Below are 17123 nucleotides of genomic sequence, written 5' to 3'. Positions count from 1 at the left end.
CCCGCCCTCTCTTCTCAACTGCTCTAATTGATTTACTGACGACGTCCTCGTCACCGTGTGCCATCCTGTGGTTTAAGCGTATTAGGTCTGTATGTTCTTTTCTGTCTGGCATCCGTGACTCAGAGCGTCTTATTGCAGAAAGAAAAAAAAAAAACTCCCAGAGGCTCCGTCTGGGTTTAGGATCTTGAGGGGGTTGTGCAACCTATAGTGTGTGTGTGTGTGTGTGTGTGTGAGAGAGAGAGAGGGAGAGAACCAGAGGTGTGTTGGTTGGAGACATAATGAGAAATTAATAAGTAAGGTCTAGAACTAAGCTGTGTGTGTGTGTGTGTGTGTGTGTGTGTGTGTGTGTGTGTGTGGTTCCTGGGCAGAGACAGCATGACTCACATTGAGTCATCCTTCCTCTCCATCACTCTGCTGGTCGTGTAATGAGAACAAACCCAGCGACCGTGTCTCGGACACACACACACACACATACATGCACAAGCACATACACGAGCAGTGTGTGTGAGTGAAACACCTGCTGAACAACCACAGCTTGATTTAACAGCACTCTTCCGCACTTCCTTTTCCTTTTTTTTTTTTAGCGCTTTGCTGAGCTTTCAGCTGCTCGAGGCTGCATGATGGTGTTTACTGCAGATATCTTACTCTTCTTGAGAGGCCAGATGTTGTAGCCAGATGTTCTAACTCTCCACTCATTTTTCTCTCTTGAAGTTAAAAAAAAAAATTGTATAAGAAAAAAAATCACAGTTTGTCATGTGACTAGAAACTCCTCGCCATGAAGACCTTCCCATGTCGAGAACAACGCACCGACACTGGAGACTCCTTCCGAACAAATCAATAAAGTGCTAAATAAAGGATCACCATGTCAACGATTAAACAGGTCTAGAGACAGACAGACAGACGGATGGATAGACAGACACTTTATCGATCCAGAAGGAAAGGACAAACATCCAGTAGCAATGATAGTAATACAACAGACATGTAGTTGCACTAGCAAGATTAAGTAATGCTTTAACTCAATGACTAATAGAAAAAAAAGTGTAATAAACAATATACACAAAGAAAAACATATAAATATTACAAATAATCAAATATCTGAACTTGGTGTATGCAAGCCGTTATTATAGAAACACCTTCTGACCAATCAGTATTAAGAATTAAAGACTGCTGTAGTGCAGCAACAAATGTCCGAATGCAGTACGTATACTCGCTGTCCACTTTATTAGAAACACTTCTGTTCATTCGTGCCGTCGTTGATCCGATCGGGCAGTCGTGTAGCGGTTGGTGCGTGATGTGTAGACTTTGTATTCGGCTTGTGCCTCGTTATAATTAATCGTATGAAAATTAGGTCATAATCAGAAGCGCATCTTAATCTGATTCGTAGTTGATTTAAAGCATGAAATGTGAGAGTCAGGTGACCAAGAAATGTCAGAAACGTTACTTTCGGGACAATTTGGTGATGTAAAAAGGCGTCCAGAACAAAGACATTTTTGGTTTTATAAAAAACAAATCCTGAATAAACTGGGGCGGCTCACACTGTGGCCTCGCATCTTCAGGGTCGTGGGTTCGAATCCCACCACGGGGCAGAGTATGCATGTTCTCCCTGTGCTCGGTGGGTTTCCTCTGGGTACTCTGGTTTCCTCCCACATTTCTAGACAGATGTATGCAGGTTGTATCCCGTCTCGCCCCCCCAAAGTCTCCTAGAATAGGCTCCTGCGATCTCTGTGCAGGATAAGCGCTTAGACGCTCATCCCGTTACCATGGTGTTTACTGCTGGAAACGGTCTGTGATTTTTCGACGAGTTTTACTCGTATATATTGCTTTTAACAATTGACACAAAGCGGTGTGACGAAACTCTGGGAGTAAATAAAATTCCCTAACGAGAGAACCGTGATAAAGGTTAAAGTGGGCGGGTCTTAAAACTCAAGTGATTAAATACAGACAGACACTAGAGTGAGCTAGCAATTTGGCATTCGTATTGAGATGTTGGATTAGTCTCAATCATTACACAAGCTCTGACAGCAGGTGCTTCCCCGTCCTGTCTCTCTCTCCGTCTCTCTCTCCGCCTCTCTCTGGCTGTAATGAGTCAGCTTCTTCCTGTCAGAACTGATGTTTATCCCACTGCGCTGTTAGAAACCTCACTTTACCTTCAGCACTTAGCGATTTATGCTTAGCCGTGTGATTTTTTTTTTTTTTTTTTTTTTTCCACACTGAACTAATTAGTCTTCTCTTGTCTAAGAAAATGTCTAAGAAATTGAATCCAGTTTTAGCGCTTGTGAAATCAAAGTGAAATGGGTTGACAAATATTGTAAATAATAACTTTAGGGAGTATTGCATGTAAATATTAACAATAAAATTATTAAAATGTGGTCTACAAGTAGTAATGTATTGCACAAAAGTTGTGATTGTGACCCCTTTCAGTTTTTACAGAGACAACTTACGGTAGACTTAATATTCACTGGAAGAAGAAAAATAAATAAATCCATTGTTTAAGGAGCGAACTGCTTATTTATGTGATTTTTTTATTTATTTTTTTTTTTACAATTAACAACAAGGCCACGACCCAACTGAATCGAATATTTAAGTTTAATTATAATTTTTCCCCCTAATGTGACCTCATATAAGACGCGCCCCTCCCCTCGCTTGTTGTTCAGCTCTGCTGTTCTCTAGGTGGGCGTGGCTCTTCAGGAGCTCATTTACATAGACACTGTGACGGTGCGTATAGAAGGCCGGTGAAATCAATAGAGTTTGGGACGTGTAGATGAGTATAGTAAAGGATTATCCATTATTATTTTTAATTAGTTCTTAGTATTGCTCATCTGGCTCCTCTGAAATCTCCTGTCCGTGCAAAGGAGACACGTTGCTTCTAATCATGCAGAATAACCAGATCAGGTCTTTTCCACTTTCCACACTGTTCTGTCCCTGAGCAGCGTTTCTGCTGAAGCCTCATGTTTTTAGTAATGCGAGATCTCCCACTGGACCTGCTTAATCAAATAACATCTCAGTGCGCGTTCAGCAGATACGCCACACAATCTGGGACTAGTGCAGATTGGCACTTTTTACAGCGCGGTGTTTGGTAGGAAAAAAAACCCTTAGAATGAAAAGTCCAGGATTATACAGAACAGTCACCGTGTAGAGAGCGTACATTTTTATACAATTTAAAATGTACAATATCTCCGATTTTTTCATCGCATTCTATCTCCCGTCACTTCTTCTGTCTCGTAATGTAATGTAATAAATGAAAAAGATTTCATGTTTTGTGTGTGATGTGTTTAACTAGAGGTTGTAACTCATTATTCACAATTTCCAAGCAGAAAAACAAAACTAAACCAAGTGTTTTTACGTCCTAGTTCCTTCTTGATAGTTTCCTCAATGCATGAGGATTGATGTCAATTGCCCCCCCCCCCCCCCCCCCCCCAAAAAAAGAAAGTCTGTCTCTTTAGAAGGAAATGAAATATAAAAAAAAAAAAAAAAACATTCTGGCGGGTAAAAACTTTTGCACAGTACTGTACTTGCAAACATTTTTTTTATCTCATTTTATTATAAGTTTTTAACCTCTGAAACCGTTAGGATCATCTGTTTCATGCTGATAAATGACACCCCTTTTCTCCTCGCCATGAGATTTCCAGGTCGACCTTTGACCTTGGATTTAAGGTTCATTGAGTCAGGAGCACTGAAACATAATGCCACAAGAAGTATTTAATTAAGTTAATTTAGCATTAATCAGTGATGACAAATAAAGGTAAACTTTGTGTTTCAAATTCAAATTTTATTTGTCACATACACAGTCATACACAGTACGAAATGTAGTGAAATGCTTATACGACTGCCATTGACCCTAAAAGAAAATTAAAGTTTACAAATAAGAATAAATATGAATAAAAGAAATACGATAAAAACTTAAATAGAAAAAATTAAATTAAACTAGGAAAAATAGAACTAAAAATAAAAATAGAAATATGATGTACATAAAAATAGAAATATACTGTACAAATTGAAATATACTGTACTGGGTGTGCAAATATGCATAGAACAAAGTGTCTTTGTGCAGAGGTTATTAAAGTGTCTTTGTGCAATGGTCCAGGATGTAAACGTAAACATGTAGTGTATATATGAAGGAAGGTGTGCGTGTAATTGTCCATAGTGTCCATGGATGTAAAAAGATTGATTGATTTGATCAATTTTGAAAAGATTGTGTTAGTTCTGCATAGTGGTGTGGTTTAGATTTTCTTCCTAACAAGCACATGTTCAATCAGCCTAAACGTCTCAAGTCTTTTTTTTTCTTCTCTTTTTTCTCCTGTGCCAAGAAATCATTAGCAGCTGAATTTAGTTGCGCATTTTAGATGCACTTTATTACACATTTGGGTTTATAGCTGAAATGTTAATGTCTTTAATGCTAATAAACTGGAGCTAGACTTGCAAGACTAACTCATATGTAACACATTATAAACAGCATTGATTTATTTAATTTTTAAAAACTGATCTGTAATAATGAGTGATTTGTAGTTAGGAAGATTTTTTTTATTTAAAAAGTAATTGTTTAATAATGTTTAATAATAAAAAGTCAACTGAAACACCTCCTATCATTTACTTATAAGTTACTTTGTTTGCTGTAACACGTTTAATAAGTTTAAGGACAGAAACTGTGATAAACTCACTCCAAAACATCAAATACTGTATACATATAAAAAAAGTGATTTTAAAAGTGTAATATTACAGTTTTTGATAGATAAAAAATTTACAGTATTTGGAATAAATAAGGCTAGCTTGCATGATTGCGTGACGAGGGGTGTTCAAGTCAAACCAGGACTCTTGCTATCTAGAATAACAGAATGCAGTTATGAGAGTTAAAACCTCCCTTTTATTTCTCTATATAATCCCCTGTTACACTAAGGCACTTATCCCAGTTTCTCACTAGTGCTTGGATACCATCAAGGTAGAAAGTTTCTCAGTACGTCGCAGCCATGATCGGACTGCCTGTCTGAAACGCTGGCCTCCCAGGAACTCCTTTAATGGCCCAAACATGTGGAAATGGCTTGGAGCGAAGTCAGGACTGTACGGGGAATGTGTCAATAACTCCAAACCGAGTTCTTGTAATGTACAAGTGGTGTTGGTGAATGATTGTGTGTACAGTTCACACGGACAGATGCGTCTCTTCCCCAAGTTGGGGGACAAGTTCTTTATAAAAGTCCTTTATCTTAGGAGCTGTTTTAAGGGCCAAGATGTTTCGTGAATCATTTTAAATCTTTACTAAGATTTAGTCCTACATTTAAGGGAAAATTCTAATAAAATGTCATAATTCTAAGATAATTAGAATTTCATCACTGAGAGCAACTTTTAAACTTAAGAAGCTTTGTGAACACGAGCCCAGGTGAATGTTCATATGAACATCATTCATGGACGTACGGCCTTCTTTAACACGCTTGCACCGTTCACATGTTTTACTGTGACTACGAGTCTCATTACCATACTGTGCTTGGTCTTCTTTAAATGTCGATCAGTTTTGTGCCTTCATTCCCCATAAATGTCATCACAATTCGAGATCAATATTCTAGATCACCTGATATGGTTGTGACACTCCTGTCCCCTCTATTTCTTCTGCTTGTCCTATCGATCGTTTTTTTGTTCTCTTACTGCAGATTATTTTTCGGTTTGTTTTTATGCAGTCAGCGTTTCATTCCTGTGCCGCTCCAGTGCACACTGCTTCGTCTTGTCCCTCTTTTGTAATAAGATACAATCAGAATGTTCGGACTCGTATTTCTGGCATCAGGTGGATATGTTTCTGCAGCGTCTACTGTCAATCTGGAAGATATTTCCTTATGGCATCGCCCTCAGAACTGCTTATTCACGCTGAAATTATCTGCCGTCATCCACCTTTTTGTTGCTTGGTGTATGATGGATCAAAATCCGGGAAATATCTGGGCTTGCTCTTACATTTATTTATATTTGCATATATATATATATATTTTTATAAGGTTACCATTTTCTCAATTTCTTCTTTTTTTTGTATTAAAGATAATTTTTTTTATTAAATACACAGTATTTCCAAAATGAAAAGAGAATAGCATTTGCAAGGTGCAAGTTGCAATGTAACCAGAGCTTTAGGCCTAAACTTAGGGCTACAAAAACGTCATTTTTTTAAACATCATTAGAAGCAAAGTTTTAATTTCCTACTCGCTACGAAAAAAACAGATAACCGTAATTTATTTGTTATTCTCAACCTGACACGTCCATCACTCTGGAATAGGGTCAGTCTGGACTCATCAGGTCACATGACTTTTTTTCTTCTTTTTTTCCATCGCTCCATGGTCCAATTTTTATGCTCCCTAACAAATTCAAGCCTTTTTTCTGATGAGTCTCACTGAAAAATGATTTTCTTTTGAGCACACAGCTGTTTAGTCCCAGTCCTGTAAGTTCCCATCCCACAATGTCAGGAAATACTCTTACAGTACTTTCACTATTAAACAAAGCTCTGTTTTTTTTGCTGCAAAACAAGGACGTGTTTTTTTTTACGATCATCTTATCCCTCCAGGATTTGATACTGTGTTGAAGGGTTCATTTCCCAGTTCCAGTTATTTTAAATCTTCTTACTGTAGTTGTTTTGTTTTGTTTTTTTTTTTGCCCCATAATTTGACCATTCTGAAAAGTGAATTTGATTTGGCCAATTATTATTATTATTATTATTATTATTATTTAATAATTTTTGGCTTTCTCCATACATTTTAAAATGTAATCTATTTATTTATTTAATTTTTTTATTTTGCTGTGAATTTGTTTTTAAAGGCCTACAAGATGAAATAATTTGAAGTCGTTCAAATCCTCGTAATCCTATTAGGATTAAAAAAGTTGCACAAAACTAATCTATACTTTTTAACACGAGAAATTTCATTTCTTTAGATGAGCTGTAAGGACGAGGTCATTAAGCCACACGGCCGACATAATTCCACATTTTAAATTCTCAACGATTCTTAATCTCTCAATTATGCGACATCACATCATATTTTCCTTTTATTCTGTAAAGCTGCTTTGCAACAATGACCGTAGTTAAAAGCGCTATATAAATGAAATGGAACATGACTTTATCACCCATGAGTTGGCTACACAGTAACTAACTTCTGCAAACTTTCTGCAAACTATCAGTTTATCACCCGAGTACCTACAACACCTTATGATTGGCTGTTGAGTTGAACAGCTATGATTCCACTCGAACCCCTTTTTAATTTACGAAGACTTGCTGTTTTTGTGGTCATGAACTAAATAATAGGCAATAATAACTGAATAAAAGGCCACCTACAGTATTTCCAGAGTTTTTCCTTCCTGTCATGGCAGGTCACCTGTTTACAAGGACCTGAATCTCCCTATTGTGTTCATCCTTTTTTATTCGCATATTAAAATCCGGATGGTGCATGGTGTCATGTCATATATACTATATCTCAGCATACAGTAAGTATATGACTGAAACTGAAAATCGCTTCATCCTCCCTATTTAAGCACATTACTGTACATTCTGTACATTGTTGGCGGGGCAAAAAAGTGTCCTACAACCCTACCTAGTGCACTACGTGTCAGTTTATCTGGAAGCTGAGTCACTAAACTTCTTTCTTGTTCATTTAAAAACATTCCACTACTCATCCAATTAGCTTCTTCATTCTAACAAGGAAGAAGTCAGATTCCAGGTAACTTCACCTTCTCGGTATTTGCGGTGAGCCGCGACAAACTCTGACGGACTTCTTGACTATGTCCCTAGGATGTCCTACAATCTCAAGATCACACGAGTTTGGGATTAAATTCGGGAATGTGTAAAAAAAAAAATCCCTTTAGTCACCAGTCTCCACGGTTATTGTGATGTTCAGACTGATCTGTTGCTGCTATTCTGAGAGCTGATTTGGATCCCTGACACCGTGAGATTTGCATTTAGGTCTCGCCAAGATCTTATCACAGAGTCTAGCCAGAATCGAGTTACGTACTTTATCTGTGTGTTTTTGCATAACCTTTAGCACATGGCTTTTCCTAAGTACGTTCTCCTCACAGACGTCTGTAGCAGTTTGATGTAAGATTGCACTTGTAAAGCAGCAGTCCGGCTCATTGGGAGTCTTTTAATGTGATTTTTAGTTTTATTAGTTAATCTAAGAAGATAAGATCTTCTTACTTTTGAAGCATGGGTGGAAAGTGAGATGTTCGATTGCAAAATGTGTAAATAATTTGCATAGCCGTCTGGTTAAGATACTGGTTCCTATTACTGCACTGACGGAGTAACATAAGACTGAACGTAATATTAGGAAATAAGAGAACATGAAATGTTGCAGAGTTTAGATCAAAATCGAGAAACATTTTCCTTTTTCTTACCTTTTTTTTGGTCTGTATATAAACATTAATACTGTAATAATTAGTGAATGAAAAACATCCATCACTATCTTAAATACCTGCATTGATGATGATTAAAGAGATAAAAGGTTAAAGCTGATCAGCTTTAAAGTAATTTAATAAGTAATAATCTTACGCCTTTTTTTCCTTCAAGTCGTACTTCTGTATGTCGTCAGCTGAGTCCACGCTCTTTTCTGTAATCGGAGAGTGAATCACAGATGAGAAAACTCCGTGCTTATCCAATCTACTTTTTTACGACTACAAATCCTACAATAACTGAAACGAAAAAGATATCATCGAAAGAGTTTAAACCAATGTAAAGACTTAAACATGTATATAGATGATGCACTACGTGACCAAAAGCATAAGGACACGTAACCATCACACTCTTATGTGCTTCTTCCACCAACTGTTGCCAACAAGACAAAAGCACAAAATTATTTAGAAAGTCTTTGTATGTTCTGGCATTGCAATTTTCCCTTCGCTGGAACTAAGAGGCACAAACCTGTTCCAGCATGACGATGCTTCCGTGCACAAAGCTCCTGTGCACATCAGCGCCTGAGCTTATTACTGCTCCTGTAGCTGAACGAACACAAAATCCCAATCCATGCCACGAGATATAGTGGAAAGCTTCTTCTTAGAAGAGTCGAGCTTATTAGAACAGCGAAGGGAAGAATACATATGAAATGGGATTGGGTGTTTAACAAGGATGTATAGGTGTAGTATTTATGTGTCCACAAAATTTTGGACCAAAACAGTGTCCACAAAAAAGTTATGTAAAGTGGTTTTTGTAATCTTTAAAAAGAAGTTAATTTTCTAGAAAATATCTTAATAATTAGAGCAATGCAGAAATTAGGAAAACTAATTAAAGGTCATGTTACACAGACCAAAGGAGGTGTCCTCAAACTTTTGGACCAAATGAGGGGTTGTGTCTGCAAACGTTTGGCCAAAAAAGCGATTTGTCCGCAATTTTTGCCCCAACGGGGGGGGGGTCCGCAAACTTTGGGACCTGTGTGTGTCCCCGCAAACTTTTGGCCAAAAAAAGCTGTTTGTCCGCATACTTTTGGCCCAAAAGGGGGGTGCCTGCAAAGACCAATCAAATAATTTTCCAGACCTTCAATTGGTTTTCCAAATTCCTGCATTGCTCTAATGATTAAGCTGTTTTCTAGAAAATGAATTTCTTCTTTTCAAAGATTATAAACAATACATTTGGTATGACTACATTTAGTAAGCAGGTCAGTGGTTTAGGTTGTTCTATCGATCAGAAGATCACAGGTTCAAACCTCCAAGCTACCACTGTTGGGCCCTTATCACTCAACTGCTCAGATGTATAATATAAAGGCCGGTAAAATACATAAATATAAAAGGAGATAAAATACAAGTCACTCTGGATATGCCGTTAATGTAAATATGTCCACGGTTCCAGTTCAATACTGAAGACGTCTCAAGGTTGGTCGCCAGGCCTACATTTCTTGAAGAACATGTGAAGTGTGATTGCTCCACAGCAAAAGAGGGCGTTGATCATTTGTTTCCGTAAGGGGAAAAAAGGTAATTAAAAGAAAAAAAATGATCAAAAAGGCAGAAGTGGGCCAAAAAAAAAAAAAAGGATGATGATTAAAGAACATCACAAATCACATAAAAAATGTCAATAAAATAAATGGAAATAAAGATTGACCCATAAAACCAGCATTTATTAAATATTGTTGTTATTGTGACCACCATGGATCATATCAAATGAATGCATCATACATCAAAGCTGGACTTTTGATTAACAGAACACAGTTATAAGAGTTAAAACTCCCTTTATTTCTCTATAGAATCCCCTGTTACACTTATGCAAAGTGTAAAAAGGTTTTCTCAGTACGCCAGAGCCATGATCAGACTGCCTGCTTCACCTTTGAATGCACCTCGTAATACTCGTGCTCGTTGTGTATTTCTGTCACACATGGTTATTGGGTTCGTCGGGTTTACTGATAGCGCTGCTCATGCTTATACCCTTTAAGTGCATTTAGTTCAGTGATAAAGCAGCACTTAGGCAACATACGATAACAAATCTCAAACAACAAAGCTTCCGCTAACACAACCGACATTAAAGTTACAACATGTGTGTTATCCGTGCACACTGATGTTAAACACACTCCTCTTTAATGGGCCTAAATTACACGCTGCTCTCGCCATACGTTGTAGTGAAGGCCGTTAACTAAACCTATGTAGTACTGTTTATAGTTTGTAGTTGAATGCTTCAATTGAATCTACTGCATAGTGTTCGATTCCCGCCTCGGGTCTGTGTGCGTGGAGAGTAGACATGTAGAGTAGACTAACTGGCGTTTGCAAATTGGTAATAGGGTGTGTCGCCTGAGTCCCCTGGGATACGCTCCAGGCTACCTGTGACCCTGTACTGGATAAGTGGTATAGAGAGTGAGTGAGAGAGAGAGAGAAAGCACCACACCACACCCCCCAAGTGGTATAAACCCTGCTTAGAGATATTTTGGACGCATTTGTCTTGATTTTTCTTGGTCCAGATCATAAGGAAGGTGGTTACATGGGCATTTTCTGTGCATTTTCCTAAACCAATTCAATAAATAAGCTCTCAATTGTCATTTTAATAGTCATGGAAATGCTGATACAGTTGCCCTGCGGTATACAAATTTAATCTGTTCCGCAGGTGCATCTTCGTATTGCGAAAAGCATTTTCCCATAGGGAATAATGTAAATGCAGATAATCCGTTCCAGCCACCCAAAAATATTACGAATATTACCAATGTCTAACACTATAATCATATTTTGGCATATTTTGGCATAATATCTGGCACGGTCTGGTCTGTCTATTTTCCATGACTGTATTTATCCTTATCTCCTGCCACATGAACTCCTGCTACACTCTTATCTGCTTCCATGTATTCCAGGATCTCCGGTCTTTTCTTTAACTTCTCTAAAGTGCAACCAGTTTTACAATCATCTCCGAACATTTTGTAAGATATAAGAAAGATTCTCTAATCTTGCTCCATTTTGAAATAGCTTGTTGTATTGTAATAGCCGGGTCTCGTCTGATCCCCAACTTCTGCTCACTCAATGGGGGCAAAGACCACACGATCATAACACACTGCAAATCTAGACTGGCACGGTGGATTAGCTCACATGAGTCTCTTTTAAACTTAGATGCTGAATTGTTAAGGCGGTGCTCACCCTCTAACCTGCTGCGTGTATCTCAGATGAACTCGATAACTCTTTTATGTTTTATCTTTGCCTCTTGGCCTGAGAGTCCACTTCCAGATTAACCGTCTGTGAAAGCAAGATTGAGCCCCATACAAATTAGAGTCATTTAATAGACAATTGAGTTGATTTGAAGGCACTGGAACATGGACGTGCTCCAGGAAAAAAAGAGAGAGTTTAGAAGCCACAGCTTTGATGTTGATGGCCTACTGATTGTAAGAGATCAGTCACTCAGGTTTAAGTAAGTTCACTCAGGGAAATTTTGGTTCCATGAACAGTTTTAAACTTACTGAGATTCACTGGAGCTCAACTTCATTCTTGCTCATCTGCCCATTCGGTGCTAAACGAAGCTCTATTGTCTTTAAGTAAAAAGGTGCAAAACTTTTTAAATCAGGGTTTTCCCTTAAAACCGAACGTGTTAGAAACTCTTTACTCTCTCATGAAATGCTCCACATCTTACCTGAATTGGTTCTACTTTCAAATCCCTAAGAACAATTTCTTTCTATTTGCTCTTTCTTCTTCTTCTTCTTCTTCGCTCTGGGCTTAATCATGCATGATTGCAGGGTCTACTCGTTTGCTAATCTGTCTTCATTTGACCTGAGCATGGGTGTCCTTATCTTCATTGGTCTTCATGCTGGTCGAGCCGTCGCTTCTTTGGCCATCCTAAGGGCTGAAAGTCAGCTCGGTTTTGGCTCTCAAATTTTCGTTGCTTCGGATGACGTTTCTGTATTATCTTAGTCTTGCTTCCTGCATCTTTTTCTTAATTAGCACACTTCATATTTATCTGTGAACATCTACATTCATAGTGTGGTGCCTTATCACCTGCTCATGTTTCAGTGTTGTCGGTCAGTAATATGGTCTGGAGTGAGCAACTGGGCGCACAACTGTTTTGTAGATCTGTTTTGAGGCGATTGGGCATCCAGCGGTCTCGAGGGCCCCTGTAACTCGTTGCCATTTCATCCATGGAGCCTCTCGCTCGGGCATTGGAAGGAACATCACCATCTGTGCTGATGATGCCAATCCGATACTTGATTGAAAGTGCGATATTTGCGAAAGACAAAGACGCTTTATATTTTTTGCAAAAGCTGTGGTTCATTTTTTTATGGAATTAAGGAAACTGTTTTAGATCATTTAATGCTTAAATGTTGTCATAAATAATTTAAAAACTGTAAATTAATTCATCGAAACAACCAACAAAAAAAAATCTAATTAAGATGTTGTTTATGCTGGTTAAATTATGCTTCAGTTAAGGCAATAAGATGAACATTGGTTTATGCATTTGTTATTTATTAAAATTTTGTTATTTATAAAGTATATATATATATTAGCAGTTTGTAAGTAAATTAAAGATGGTTTGTAGTATTCTGTAGGTGGTTTGCGTCTCTTCGTAAGGGCTCAACAAGTCTAAAGATGTGCCGAATGTTGGAGCTTTGAGCCGTCACTAATGGAGAAATTGTTAAAACCTTTCATACATGGGTGGAACGAATTTGCTAAAACTAATTTTTGCTAAACAGAAATAACCAAATAAATAAAACCTGCGCTCTAAACTACTAAATAGAACCCGCTAATAGACACCACACCGTGTACAGTATGTCGAGGTTTATTAAAGAAGTGTGCGGCAGATTCATAGCTTTTATAATAACGGGTGTAAGTTTATAGGCTCTCCTTAAATCTCTGGCACAAGTTCACCTCACAGTCAGAGGAGATTACTGTAGGTCAGAGCATTCAGTATCTGATGGGTAGCCAATTCAGAGGTGATGTAAAACATGTGCAAAACAAAGGCGAGCGACCAAGAACAAAGTTACAATTCAGCACGCTCAGTTTAACTGGAGGGGAAAACGGGCTTTGATGACGGTGTATGTGAAAAGGACTGAGCCGTGTGGGTGTGTGTTCGCATGCTTGGCAGCTTGACCCACAAATCTGCTGGATGTGCACACACCGTGTGATGATGGGGCGGTATCGCACTCAACGTCTGTTTGGCAAGCGGTCAGTGGCTGAGTGTGCATGAGGCAGCATATTGGGAGCGCAGCTGATAATGCGTCCTTGATTTGTTTGAAGAACACACACACACACACACATACACGTGGGTGACCCAGCCAAAGGCTGTGTTTCTGGGGCAGAAATTATTAGCATCAGCGGCAGTGTGTGTAGTTTCTGAGCTCGGCGTTGCCTGACCTCTGAGTCATGTGAGTGTGTGTATGTGTGTGTCATCAATTTAACTCATTTCTGAAATTACAGGGTTTAACTAAACAGCAGGGTCTGACTTCAAACAGAATGAGCCATGGGGAGGGGGGGGGGTTCTCCTGTCCAGAAGAACGATGCCATTTACAGAGGCAGTAAATGCAGCAGATGCCAGCTGCTGTAAAAAAGAGTAAGAAGGGCGTACTGACGGTCGCACATGCTCTGCAGTGAAACACCAGTTTTGCACAATTAACGAGTTCTTCTTAAAAAAACAAACAAACCAAAAAAAACACAAACCATCTAACCCTCACTTACAATTTTGCCTAAGAACACTGGCATGAATAAAGAATGGTACAAAACATCCTCCAAGAGCAACCTCTCCCAACCATCCAAGAACATTTTGGTGACAAACAAGGTCACCAAAGCATGATGGAGCACCTCGCCATAGAGCATAAGTTGTGACTAAGTGGCTCAGGGAACAATACATAAAAATTTGGGGTCCATGGTCAGGAAACTCCCCAGAGATGAATCCCATTGAGATCTTGTGGTCAATCATCAGACAAAACCCCACAAATTCTGACAAACTCAAAGCATCGATTATGTAAGAATGGGATGCGGCCCAGAAGGTGATTGACAGCATGCCAGGGCAAATTGCAGAGGTCTTAAAAAGAAGGGTCAACACTGCAAATATTGACTCTCTGCATAAACTTAATGTAATTGTTAACAAAATCCTTAGACCCTTACAGTCGGACAAAAATGTATTTAGTCAGCCACCAATTGTGCAAGCTCTCCCACTTAAAAAGATGAGAGAGGCCTGTAATTTTCATCATAGGTATACCTCAAGTATGAGAGAGAAAATAATAAAAGAAAATCCAGAAAATCGCATTTTTTAAAGAATTTATTTACAAATTATGGTGGACAGTAAGTATTTGGTCAATAACAAAATTTCATCTCAATACTTTATATACCCTTTGTTGGCATTGACGAAGGTCAAACGCTTTCTGGTAGTCTTCACAAGGTTTTCACACACTGTTGCTGGAATTTTGGCCCATTCTTGTTGATGTTTTGGGGCTGTCGCTGGGCAACACGGACTTTAAACTCCCTCCAAAGATTTTCTATGGGGTTGAGATCTGGAGACTGGCTAGGCCACTCCAGGACCTTGAAAGTCTTCTTACGAAGCCACTTCTTTGTTGCCCGGATGGTGTGTGTTTGGGATTATTATCATGCTGAAACACCCAGCCATGTTTCATCTTCAATGCCCTTGCTGATGGAAGGAGGTTTTCACTCAAAATCTCACGATACATGGCCCCATTCATTCCTTCCTTTACACAGATCAGTCGTCCTGGTCGATTTGCAGAAAAACAGCCCCAAAGCATGATGTTTCCACCCCCATGCTTCACAGTAGGTATGGTGTTCTTTGGATGCAACTTAGCATTCTTTTTCCTTCAAACATGACAAGTTGAGTTTATACTATTTTGGTTTTATCTGACCATATGGCATCCTCCCAATCCTCTTCTGGATCATTCAAATGCTCTCTAGCACACTTCAGACATGTACTGGCTTAAGCAGGGGGACACGTCTGTCCCTGCAGGAGGTGAGTCCCTGGTGGCGCAGTGTGTTACTGATGGTAGCCTTTGTTACTTTAGTCCCAGCTCTCTGCAAGTCATTCACTAGGTCCCCCGTGTGGTTCTGGGATTTTTGCTCACAGTTCACTTGTGATCATTTTGATCCCACAGGGTGAGATCTTGCCTGGACCCCAGATCAAGGGAGATTATCAGTGGTCTTGTATGTCTTCCATTTTCTAATAATTGTTCCCACAGTTGATTTCTTCACACCAAGCTGCTTACCTATTGCAGATTCAGTCTTCCCAGCCTGGTGCAGGTCTACAATTTTGTATCTGGTGTCCTTTGACAGATCTTTGGTCTTGGCCATAGTGGAGTTTGGAGTGTGACTGTTTGAGGTTGTGGACAGGCGTCTTTTATACTGATAACAGATGCCATTAATACAGGTAATGAGTTGTGGACAGAGGAACCTCTTAAAGAAGTTGGTACAGGTCTGTGAGAAACAGAAATCTTGCTTGTTTGTAGGTGACATCTGTGACATCTCTCTGTCTATCCTGCATCTGTTCAATGTTGTCCAATAAATCTGACACAATAACCTGTTTTTGGTTTGAAACCGTATCGCAAAAAAAAAATCTTCAGTGTCATGACCGGATTACGGGCTCATTTCTGATCCTCCGTGATTACAGCGGCACAGGCGCGGGGGAACGTTTAGCATCAGTCGCTAATCTGTCCTGACTCCAGATGTCACTGTTAGGAGCGTGCTGCTTTAGTGCATTAGCCTCTATTTCCACCAACAAACCACGAAACGCCATAACTGTCCTCTAAATTACTGATTTCAGGCTCAAATCCTGGTTTAACAGGCAGAAACTCTACCGTATGTCCTCACGGTGACCCCTTTCAATGTACAGATGGTCGTCATCTCCTTGTACAATGAACAGAAAGGCTTTCTGCGTGTTGATAAATCAGGTATGAGGCTGTCAGGAGAAAATACAAAGAGGAAAGTCTTTTTTCGGGAACGACTTTGTCGCGAACGTGACAGGGTGAGGCATTACGCCCTTCAGCGCACTCGCAAGGGGCGTGTCCGTGCCTGCGATCTGTTTGAGGTCGATTTGAGACGGATTGCTGATTTATGGCTTCCCTTTAATCAAGGCTTTACTGTTCGACTCTGCAGACCTTTAATGTTGACTTATGTCATTTGCTTAATTCGTGCTCAGATCAATCATTGTGAAATGACATCATTACCCTGTTATTCTTCTCTAAACTGTAAATCTGTGGGTGTTTTTTTTTATTTTTATTTTTTTTTTTATTGTAAGTGCCTGTCTGATTTTGAAATATGGGTCAAATATGCCCCTTGTTAAAGCTGCATAGGTTAGAATTTCGGCTACAAAACTATAAAACATTACTCATCTTGTTTTACTCTAAATTTATCTTTAATAACATACAAGAAAATACTGCATTCAACTAACACTAATCTCTAAAACTAAACTCTGTATATTCCCATCCCATTTACAGTATTTCATACATATATTAGATTTCTGTATTAATTGTGCAATATTTACCCGTGTTCTTGGGTCATATTAAGTGTGCAGTGAGATAATCAAAAGTTTACAGTGCAATTTATAAGTAAGTAAAACTTACTGTTTTAGGACTTTTTTTATTTTATTTACGGTATTACTTTTTCCTTATTTATTACTTTTTCCTTTCTACTGGATAACAACCATGAGCAACTGTAACCAACAATAAGCAATTTCCCCTCTTGAATCTTGAATCTTATCAGGGTTAAAAGAAAAAAAAAAAAAAAAA

General features: G+C 38.8%; 1 protein-coding gene across 1 annotated transcript in view; it reads left to right on the top strand.

Moving 5' to 3' along the window:
* The window catches only part of si:ch211-266k8.4 (carabin), a 61049-nt gene that overhangs the window by 11339 nt on the left and 32587 nt on the right, over window positions 1-17123 (top strand). The window lies entirely within an intron of this gene.

Source organism: Clarias gariepinus, chromosome 10, assembly GCF_024256425.1.
Source record: "Clarias gariepinus isolate MV-2021 ecotype Netherlands chromosome 10, CGAR_prim_01v2, whole genome shotgun sequence".
Taxonomy (NCBI): Eukaryota; Metazoa; Chordata; class Actinopteri; order Siluriformes; family Clariidae; genus Clarias; species Clarias gariepinus.
This window is presented reverse-complemented; position numbering and strand designations above follow the sequence as displayed.